The sequence below is a fragment of the Nelumbo lutea genome, chromosome 1 (genome assembly GCF_056320005.1).
Source record: "Nelumbo lutea isolate HS-2025 chromosome 1, American lotus-T2T, whole genome shotgun sequence".
Taxonomy (NCBI): domain Eukaryota; kingdom Viridiplantae; phylum Streptophyta; class Magnoliopsida; order Proteales; family Nelumbonaceae; genus Nelumbo; species Nelumbo lutea.
The window spans coordinates 213,705,907-213,718,091 of record NC_142684.1 but is presented as its reverse complement, the minus strand read 5'-3'; positions in this window follow the sequence as shown (position 1 = coordinate 213,718,091).

Genomic DNA, 12,185 nt, shown 5'->3' with positions numbered 1-12,185 from the left:
TCAGATCTGGACTCTCTGAATGGATAGGATTAAGACCCTATCCTAACTGCTAATCCAACTCAGAATTCGCCCCTTTAATTAACTAAATTAATAGCCCAGTTCGAAATGGGCTTTAGGCCCATTAAGCTTATGTGCTCACTTAACCTTCCTAACTACTGCCCAGTTGGGCTTCCTTGTATGGCATGGGACCCAAGCATTGATCTACACATCAGCCACATGGGTTCGGCCCAGCCTTTGTTACAAGGCCTGGTCGAATACACTGTTAAAGATAGTGCACCCCCTGAAACCCATCAAATGGGCTCTATGGGCCCAACACTTACCCTAAGTGGTCCCTGGAACAAGCCACCTTGTAACACCCTGTGACTGTGGGCAGATGCAAGATTAGCCCATCAGGTATTAACCTCAATGGTCTTACACTTAACCTCTCAGCCCATAATGATCATACACTGCCCGACAAGAGAGGACCTCTCCCTCGGCTACAAGGAACAGTGCTGCACTCTCCACTTATATGGATCTCGAGAATTAAAACCCTTTTGCAAACATTTTAGAAACCATAATATATATACTTTTATATATCATATAAAATATATTTTGCAAAACAAATTTTAACGGTTGAAATCGGCTGCCGGCAGTCTTGGTTTCCAACAGTGAGAGTGCATCCCCGATCATTACCTTTGTCCGACAAAGGGGCTGATCCTGTCACTATGATCACCCACTCAGATGAATTCTCGGATTGTCCCAACATACCCAAGTTTTGACCCCCGCTAAGGATCTCACTGATTGGTAAATCAAAGACAGCCCAATCCGACACCTAGTGCAGTATCGTAATCGAGTCTAGGGGTCGGGTGTAACTTTCCAATTTTGCCAATCAATCTCCAAGGTCCAGGGCAATATTGGAAATCTAGTCCAGTTCAAAGATTCAATTAATCTCACACTGTATGTGCCTAGGGTCTCACCCTGGTAGCTGAGACAAGCCACCCCAACCGACTTGGTGGCACCACATTGTCAGCCTTGTCAGGAGAGGTCTCCCCAGACTGACCCACTGGCTATGAACATTCAAAACTAACACGAGTCTGAATAAGTGTCCAATTTAAGGGTAATACACAGAAACATACCAAGGGAACATGAATCAAATATGTACTTTTATTCATTTACAATAAACTCGTAAAGTACATCAATTTTGATTGAAGCTAAGGGCATACAAAACTGTCTAACAAAATTGTACTCAAAGAAAGTCTTTATGTACAAAACTTAAGAAGAAATTTGATTTCAGTTTCAAAACTGTGTGCAGATGGTTATACTGTCTTCTTTAGTAATATGATTACCATTAAAAGAAATAACAGATTCATCGCATACGGGGAACTGGAGAATGGTCTCTATGTTCTACATCCTTCTGTAGAAACTAACATGACCGAAACTACGTTGGCTGAAATCCCCAAGAAGAGAGCCCGTGATATAGTTAATCCCACGTGTCTGTGGCACTACCGATTTGGCCACATCGGTGTTGACCAAATCACAAGGTTGGTAAAGGAAGGTCCTTTGGATTTTCTAACTGTAGAATATCTTCCCACCTGTGAGCCTATCCTACAAGGCAAGATGACAAAACGACCATTTGACGGTAAGCCTGAAAGATGTACAGGCACACTTGACCTAATACATACTGATGTTTGTGGTCCCCTAAGTGTTAGGACAAGGAATCAACACGTGTATTTCATCACCTTCACAGATGATTTTTCACGATATGGTTACGTGTACCTAATGAGACACAAGTCTGAATCCTTTGAAAATTTCAAAGAGTTTAGACAAGAGGTCGAGAAACAGTTGGGGAGAGAAATTAAAGCCTTTCGATCTGATCGAGGTGGCGAGTATATCTCTGACGAATTCAGGGACTACTTAAAGGACAATGGGATAGTATCACAATTAGCTCCTCCTACTATACCACAACTTAACGGTGTTTCAGAGAGGAGGAATAGAACCTTATTGGATATAGTCCGGTCTCTTCTCATACACTGAGAGTTACCCACATCCTTTTGGGGTTACGCATTAGAGACTATGATTTACGTGCTGAATCGGGTTCCAACCAAATAAGTTTCGAACACTCAATATAAACTTTGGACCGGAAAGAAACTAAGTGTCAGACACTTGAAGATTTGGGGTTGTCCAGCACACGTTAAAAGAACGAGTGTGGACAAGTTAGAATCCAAGACCAGCCGTTGCCTATTTGTAGGCTACCCAAAAGGCTCTGTAGGTTACCTTTTTTATGACCCAAGTGAGCAGAAAGTGTTCTGCAGTCGAAATGCCTAGTTCTTGGAGACCGATTATATCCTGGACACACATCGTCAAGAAATTGTTCTTGATGAGGAGAGCTCAGGAGCAGTGGGAGATGTCCCACAAGTTCCAGGTAGTGACCAACCTAGAAGATCCACTCGGGTATCCAGGTCACCAGTCCGTTATGGTTATGACCAGGATAGTTACCTGGTGGAAACCTTGACTAGTGAGGAGGATCCCGTGACTTTCGTGTTAGACAGTTTTGTATGCCCTTAGCTTCAATCAAAATTGATGTACTTTATGAGTTTATTGTAAGTGAATAAAAGTGCATATTTGATTCATGTTCCCTTGGTATGTTTCTGTGTAATACCCTTAAATTGGACACTTATTGAGACTCGTGTTAGTTTACAATGTTCATAGCCAGTGGGTCAGTCTGGGGAGACCTATCCTGACAAGGCTGACACTGTGGTGCCACCAAATCGGTTAGGGTGAGACCCTAGGCACATACAGTGTGGGATTAATTGAATCTTTGAACTGGACCAGATTTTCAGTATTGCCCTGGACCTTGGAGATTGATGGGCAAAACTGGAAAGTTACACCCGACCCCTAGACTCGATTATGATACTGCACTAGGTGTCAGATCGGTCTCTCTTTGATGTACCAATCAGTGAGATCCTTAGCGGGGGTCAAAACCTGGGTATGTTGGGACAATCCGAGAATTCATCTGAGTGGGTGATCATAGTGACAGGATCAGCCCCTTTGTCGGACAAAGGTAATGATCGGGGATGCACTCTCACTGTTGGAAACCAAGACTGCTGGCAGCTGATTTCAACCATTGAGATTTGTTTTGCAAAGTATATTTTATATGAGATATAAAAATATATATATTATGGTTTCTAAAATGCTTGCAAAAGGTTTTAATTTCCGGTATCCATATAAGTGGAGAGTGCAACACTGTTCCATACAGCCGAGGGAGAGGTCCTCTCTTGTCGGGTAGTGTATGATCATTAATGGCTGAGAGGTTAAGTGTAAGACCATTGATGATAATACCTGATGGGCTAATCTTGCATCTGCCCACAGTCCCTGGGTGTTACAAGGTGGATTGGCCCAGGGACCACTTAGGGTAAGTGTTGGGCCCATAGAGCCCATTCGATGGGTTTCAGGGGGTTCACTATCTTTAACAGTGTATTTGACCAGGCCTTGTAACAAAGGCTGGGTCGAAATCATGTGGCTGATGTGTAGATCAATGCTTGGGTCCCACGCCATACAAGGAAGCCCAACTGGGCAACAGATAGGAAGGTTATGTGAGCACATAAGCTTGATGGGCCTAAAGACCATTTCGAACTGGGCTATTTATTTAGTTAATTAAAGGGGAGAATTCTGAGATGGATTAGCAGATAGGATAGGGTCTTAACCCTATCCACTCAGAAAGTCTAGATCTGAATGTGATTCAGATCTAGAAACCTCCTAATGGGATTAGGATAAAGCTAATCTAATCTGCAGATAAGATAAGGGTTTATCCTTATCACTAGAAGAGAAGGCTGATCCAAATATGATTTGGATAAGCACCTCCTAATGGGATTAGGAGCTGATCTTTCAAGTTAACAAAAAGAAGGAGGGGGCGGCAGCCTTGAGAGAGACCAACAAGATCCTCTTTAGTGCTGAAATCAAGAAGAGAGAATTCTGCACCTTGCGAATACTCTCTTGCCGTCTCCCTGCTCTTGTCGCCCTGTTTGCCAGTTCGATCTCCAGCTGTGGGAGAAGTCAAGATTGGATCTTGACATCAGTTCTTTGAGAAAGGATAGAAAAGGAAGCTGTGCTCACGTACCATTCTACTGATTCTTGCGAAGGACAGAGTTTTTGGGGAAGAACACAGTTGATTCTGCTCCATTCTGCACTGCGCCATCTTCAGTGGGAGCAGTCTTTGGATCCTTCATTGGGCGTGAACACCTTCGTTGGGAGATATTACTTCTCCGTATCAAGTATTATTCTCTTCCGTTCCTTTTGGTTCAGATCTGGTTCAGTTTAAGGTTCAAGATTTATCCTTGAAAATATGATTTCTAAATTGGGAATGTGATTCCCAATTGAAGGGAGAGGAAAAATTTTTGAAATTCGCCCCTTATTCCGCAATCTTTGGGCGTCCATGTGATGGATCTCTCATCCTTTCAGTGGTATCAGAGCCAGGTTCAAATCTTGAACCATTCTGTTTCAGATCTGAACCTACGCAATTAGGGAGAAGGCATTCTACCCAATTTGCACAGATTTGGTTTCTTGGAAATTTGTTTCCAAAATAAATGGTTAATTTGGCCCAACCTGTAAAGGCCCAGTTTTAAATAGTTAAAACTGCAAAAGCCCATTTTAAAGGATAAAGCTATATGGGTCGAACTGGGTAACCCTAATTCAGCCCATATACCTAGATAATATTAATGGTTAATATTATGGAATTTTAACGGGCTTCCAACGGGCCTTACAGATAATTAATTGATTGGATCAATTTATCCCTGCATGTGATGTATAGATGTGTGGTGTGCTGCGTACATGGGCCATAAGTACTTGGCCCATTCTCATTCAACAGTGGCTCTTGCGCACACCATGGCTGAATGCACATCATTGCCATGGTGTCCCTTTTGGTCATTGGATGACTTCCCTCAGTGGTGGGCCCCACACCTCATCAAGAGGTTACGTGCGGAACCCTTGCCGACTCATGGCCCACCGAAATCTGGCTTTATGATAGTCAGTGGGAGCCACTTTGGTTTGACCAAAATCAAACTAGGGCGTAATTTTGCTCCCTCCAGCTAATATGACAGCATGTGATAGGGAGATTCATATGATGAACTCTCTAAAGGCCGTCCATCATTAGCATGAGGATAGGTCCTTCAGTAATGAGGAAACGCACCAGAAAATGGGCTATCCATTTGCTGTTGGGCTTGTCTGAGTGTTTCATAAGATGATAGGGGCGTCATAGACCGATGTGAGAGGGGCTTCACCAGAAAATGGGAACTCTCTCACGGTACCTTGGCGTTCACGAATATGATGGGTAAGCCCTCACTGGACAGAAAGGTTTACCTAAAAACGACTCTGAACCTTGTCTAACAGAGGCCAAAGGGAAAGCTCATATGATGAGTGGATGTGATCCTTCACAGAAAGGTGGTGGGGTTATGCAGCTGAAACAGTTGGCTCCATGCACCCTATGTGATTTCCCACATTTCCAGAGACAACTCGTAGTCTCCGTCACTGAGAGAGGAGGGAAATCTCAGAGATGAATAAATGGAAATGGATCGTAGATTAAAATCCATATCTATGAAATGAACATGAATCAAATTATGTTGTGGACTGATGTTTGCTCTTTTATCAGAAAATGGCAAACGAATCTTTTGCAAAACTGCTTGATGACAACAAGTTGAAGGGCCCAAACTATGGTGACTGGTATAGGAACCTTATGCTGGTCCTAACTTCTGAAAAGCTGGACAAAGTGGCAAAGAATCCTGCCCCGGAGCGTCCGGGTGATAGGGCTTCTGAGGCCTGAAGGAGAGACTATCAAGAATGGGAGGAGAAAAACTCCCTTGCCCGGTGTTACATCATTGCCTCCTTAGACAACCTGATACAGAAGCAGTTCGATCAGATCGAACTTGCCAAAGACATTGGACAGTCTTAGGACAATGTATGAAGAGCAGAATTATTCTACTCGACAAAAGGTCTTGAAACAGTTCATGACCGCACAAATGTCCAAGGGTCAACAAGTTCACAACCATTGTCTTCGGATGATGGGATACATCAATGAATTGGAGGCTCTTGGATCTGGGCTGGACCTTGCAACCGAGATAGATGCTATCCTTAACTCTTTGCCTCCTTCCTTTAATCCGTTCATCATGAACTATAACATGAACAAGCTGAATGTCAGCTTACAAGAGCTCAGCAATATGTTGCAAAGAGCTGAAGAACTGATTAGAAAGGATGAGCCTGTAGCCATACTTGTTGAAACTGGCAAGACAGGCAAGAGAAAGAGGAAGGCAAAGAAGCCTCAGAAGAAAGCCGATAAGAGCAAGAAGCAGAAGAAAGACAAAGCATTGGATGCCTATCACTTCTGCAAGAAGACCGGCCACTAGAAAAGGAACTGTACTACCTACCTAGAATCCAAGAAAGGTAACTTCGAAACTTGTGTTATAGAAACTAATTTGTTGGTAGCTTCTGCATCCTGGTGTATTGACTCTAGGGCTTCAACTCATGCTTGTAACTCACTGCAGGGGTTCAAGGTAAGCAGAAGGCTGAGTGAAGGAGAAGTCACACTCTTCTTGGGGACTACTGCAACTGTTGCAGCCACGACCATAGGAACCATGGAATTTATTTTTAGAGAAGGAACAATTGTACTGAAAGACTGTCTTTATGTGCAAAATTTAAGGAGAAATTTGATTTTTGTCTCAAAACTGTGTGCAGATGGTTATTCTGTCTTCTTTAGTAATATGATTACTATTAAAAGAAACAATAGATTCATGGCATACGGGGAACTGGAGAACAATCTCTATGTTCTACATCCTTCTCTAGAAACTAACATAACTGAAACTACGTCGGCTGAAATCCCTAAGAAGAGAGCTCGTGATACAGTTAATCACACGTGTCTGTGGCATTGTCGACTTGGCCACATCGGTGTTGACCGAATCACAAGGTTGGTAAAGGATGGTCCTTTGGATTTTCTAACTGTAGAAGATCTTCCTGCTTGTGAGCCTTGCCTACAAGGCAAGATGACGAAACGGCCATTTAACGGTAAGCCTGAAAGATGTACGGGCACACTTGACCTAATACATACTGATGTATGTGGTCCCCTGAGTGTTAGGACATGAAATCAACACATGTATTTCATCACCTTCACAGATTATTTTTCACGATACGGTTACGTGTACCTAATGAGACACAAGTTTGAATCCTTTGAAAAGTTCAAAGAGTTTAGACAAGAGGTCAAGAAACAGTTAGGGAGAGAAATTAAGGCCCTTCGATCAGATCGAGGTGGCGAGTATCTCTCTGATGAATTCAGGGACTACTTAAAGGACAATGGGATAGTATCACAATTAGCTTCTCCTGCTACACCACAACTTAACGGTGTTTCGGAGAGGAGGAATAGGACCTTATTGGATATGGTCCGGTCGCTTCTCATACACTGAGAGTTACCCACATCCTTTTTGGGTTACGCATTAGAGATTGCGATTTATGTGTTGAATCGGGTTCCAACCAAATCGGTTCCGAATACTCCATATGAACTTTGGACCGGAAAGAAACCAAGTGTCAGACACTTGAAGATTTGGGGTTGTCCAGCACATGTTAAAAGAATGAGTGCAGACAAGTTGGAATCCATGACCAGCCGTTCCCTATTAGTAGGCTACCCAAGAGGCTCTGTAGGTTACCTATTCTATGACCCAAGTGAGCAGAAAGTGTTCTGTAGTCGTAACGCACAATTCTTGGAAACCGACTATATCTTGGACACCCATCGTCAAGAAGTTGTTCTTGACAAGGAGAGCTCAGGAGCAGTGGGAGATGTCCCACAAGTTCCAGGTAGTGACCAACCTAGAAGATCCACTCGGGTATCCAGGCCACCAATTCGTTATGGTTATGACCGGGATAGTTACCTGGTGGAAACCTTGACTAGTGAAGAGGATCCCGTGACTTACACGGAAGCTATGTTGGACATAGATTCCCAGAAGTGGGTGGAGGCCATGAGAGCAGAGATGGACTCAATGAAGACCAATGGAGTCTGGACTCTAGTAGATCCGCCCTCCGGGGTAAAAGCAATCGGTTGCAAATGGATTTCAAGAGGAAGAAGGGCCCCGATGGTAAGGTTGAGACATTCAAGGCTCATCTGGTGGCGAAAGGGTACACTCAGAAAGAGGGCATCGATTATGAGGAAACCTTTTTCGCTTGTGGCCATGCTTAAATCCATTAGGATCCTGCGAGCTGTAGCAGCATACCATGATTATGAGATTTGGCAAATGGATGTCAAAACTGCATTCCTGAATGGAGATCTTACTGAAGATATCTATATGCAGCAGCCACAAGGCTTCATTGCTGCAGGTCAGGAAAACATGATATGTAAACTTAATAGATCCATTTATGGACTTAAGCAAGCTTCTAGAAGTTGGAACATCCGTTTTGACTCTGCCATCAAATCGTTTGACTTCGAGCAGAAAACCCTGTGTCTACAGGAAGTACAGTGGAGATAAGGTTACCTTCTTGGTTCTGTATGTAGATGACATTCTACTCATTGGGAATGACGTAGGTATGTTAACTATGGTGAAAGTATGGTTATCACAGCAATTCTCCATGAAAGATCTTGGAGAAGCCTCCTATATACTGGGTCTTCGACTCTATAGAGATAGATCGAAGCGGATAATAGGATTATCCCAATATGCTTATATTGACAAAATAGTCAAGAGATACAGCATGGAAAACTCCAAGAAAGGAAATGTTCCTTTCAGGTACAGAGTCACTCTCTCCAAGAAGATGTCTCCCAAGACTTCTGAGGAGATTGATGGCATGAAAGACGTTCCCTATGCCTCTGTCATGGGGAGTATCATGTATGTCATGCTGTGCACTCGTCCTGACATAGCTCAGGCAGTGAGTGTAGTAAGCTGATTTCAGGCCAACCCAGGACAGGAGCATTGGACTACTGTGAAAAACATACTTAAATACCATCGAATGATAAAAGAGTTTTGTCTAGTATTTGACGATAGCTCACTACAGATCCAAGGGTATACAACTGCCAATTTCCAATCAGACCCAGATGATTGAAAGTTTACATCTGGATATGTTTTCACGATAGGATCGTGTGTTGTTTGCTGGAAAGGCAGCAAACAAGGGTCCACTACAGACTCCACGACCGAGGCCGAGTACATTGCCGCAAGTGAGGCTACCAAAGAAGCCGTATGGATGAAGCAGTTCATTCATGAGTTGGGAGTAGTTCCGTCCGACACATCACCCATCCCATTGTTGTGTGACAACAATGGAGCCATTGCTCAGGCTAAGGAGCCACGAGCCCACTCGAACTTGAAGCACATCGAGAGGAAGTACCACATACTGCGGGAGATTGTTGGTAGAGGGGATGTCCTGATTCAGAAGGTAGCGTCAGTGGAAAATGTAGCAGACCCATTGACAAACCCACTATCACAGAAAGTGTTTGAGAAACATGTGGAAAGCATGGGACTCCAGCTAGTACCTGATTGGACCTAAGTGCAAGTGGGAGCTGTTAGACAGTTTTGTATGCCATTAGCTTAATTCAAAATTGATGTACTTTATGAGTTTATTGTAAATGAATAAAAGTGCATATTTGATTCATGTTCCCTTGGTATGTTTCTACGTAATACCCTTAAACTGGACACTTATTGAGACTCGTGTTAGTTTACAATGTTCACAGCCAGTGGGTCGGTCTGGGGAGACCTATCCTGACAAGGCTGACACTGTGGTGCCACCAAATCGGTTGGGGTGGCTTGTCTCAGCTACCGGGGTGAGACCCTAGGCACATACAATGTGGGATTAATTGAATCTTTGAACTTGACCATTCCAGTATTGCCCTGGACCTTGGAGATTGATGGGCAAAACTGAAAAGTTACACCCGACCCCTAGACTTGATTATGATACTGCACTAGGTGTTGGATCGGTCTGTCTTTGATGTACTAATTAGTGAGATCCTTAGCGGGGGTCAAAACCTGGGTATGTTGGGACAATCTGAGAATTCATCTGAGTGGGTAATCATAGTGACAAGATCAGCCACTTTGTCGGACAAAGGTAATGATCGGGGATGCGCTCTCACTATTGGAAACCAAGACTGCCGGCAGCCGATTTCAACCATTGAGATTTGTTTTGCAAAGTATATTTTATATGGGATATAAAAGTATATATATTATGGTTTCTAAAATGTTTGCAAAAGGTTTTAATTCCCGGGATCCATATAATTGGAGAGTGCAACACTATTCCTTGCAGCCGAGGGAGAGGTCCTCTCTTGTCGGGCAGTGTATGATCATTAAGGGCTGAGAGGTTAAGTGTAAGACCATTGAGGATAATACCTGATGGGCTAACCTTGCATCTGCCCACAGTCCCTGGGTGTTACAAGGTGGTTCGGCCTAGGGACCACTTAGGGTAAGTGTTGGGCCCATAGAGCCCATTCGATGGGTTTTAGGGGGTTCACTATCTTTAACAGTGTATTCGACCAGGCCTTGTAACAAAGGCTGGACCGAACCCATGTGGCTGATGTGTAGATCAATGCTTGGGTCCCACGCCATACCAAGAAGCCCAACTGGGCAGCAGATAGGAAGGTTATGTGAGCACATAAGCTTGATGGGCCTAAAGCCCATTTCGAACTGGGCGAATTTTGAGATGGATTAGTAGATAGGATAGGGTCTTAATCCTATCCACTCAGAGAGTCCAGATCTGAATGTGATTCAGATCTAGAAACCTCCTAATGGGATTAGGATAAAGCTAATCTAATCTGCAGATAAGATAAGGGTTTATCCTTATTACTAGAAGAAAAAGCTGATCCAAATATGATTTGGATTAGCACCTCCTAATGGGATTAGGAGCTAATCTTTCAAGTTAACAAAAAGAAGGAGGGGGCGGTAGCCTTGAGAGAGACCAACAAGATCCTCTTTAGTGGTGAAATCAAGAAGAGAGAATTCTGCACCCTGCGAATACTCTCTTGCCACCTCCCTGCTCTTGTCGCCCTGTTTGCTAGTTCGATCTCCAGCTGTAGGAGATGTCAAGATTGGATCTTGACATCAGTTTTTTGAGAAAGGATTGAAAAGGAAGCTGTGCTCACGTACCATTCTACTGATTCTTGCGAAGGACAGAGCTCTTGGGGAAGATCACTACTGATTCTGCTCCATCATGCACTGCGCCATCTTCAGTGGGAGCAATCTTTGGATCCTTCCTTGGGTGTGAACACCTTCGTTGGGAGATATTACTTCTCCGTATCAGGTATTATTCTCTCCCGTTCCTTTTAGTTCAGATCTAGTTCAGTTTATGGTTCAAGATTTATCCTTGAAAATATGATTTTCTAAATAGGGAATGTGATTCCCAGTTGAAGGGAGAGGAAAAATTTTTGAAATTCATCCCTTATTCCGCAATCTTTGGGCATCCATGTGATGGATCTCTCATCCTTTCATTACGCGGAAGCTATGTTGGATATAGATTCCTAGAAGTGGGTGGAGGCCATGAGAGCAGAGATGGACTCAATGGAGACCAATGGAGTCTGGACTCTAGTAGATCTGCCCTCTGGGTTAAAAGCAATTGGTTGCAAATGGATTTACAAGCGGAAGAAGGGCCTCGATGGTAGGGTTGAGACCTTCAAAGCTCGTCTGGTGGCGAAAGGGTACACTCAGAAAGAGGGCATCGATTATGAGGAAACCTTTTCGCCTGTGGGTATGCTTAAAACTATTAGGATCCTGCTAGCTGTAGCAGCATACCATGATTATGAGATTTGGCAAATGGATGCCAAAACTGCATTCCTGAATGGAGATCTTACTGAAGATATCTAAATGCAGTAGCCGCAAGGCTTCATAGCTGCGTGTCAGGAAAACATGGTATGTAAACTTAATAGATCCATTATTGGACTTAAGCAAGCTTCTAGAATTTGGAACATCCGTTTTGACTCTACCGTCAAGTCGTTTGACTTCGAGCAGAATCTGGATGAACCCTATGTTTACAAGAAGTACAATGGAGATAAGGATACCTTCTTGGTTCTGTATGTGGATGACATCCTACTCATTGGGAATGATGTAGGAATGTTGACTACGGTGAAAGTATGGTTTTCGTAGCAATTCTCCATGAAAGATCTTGGAGAGGCTCCTATATACTGGGTCTTCGACTCTATAGAGATAGATCGAAGCGGATAATAGAATTATCCCAATCTGCCTACATTGACAAAATAGTCAAAAGAT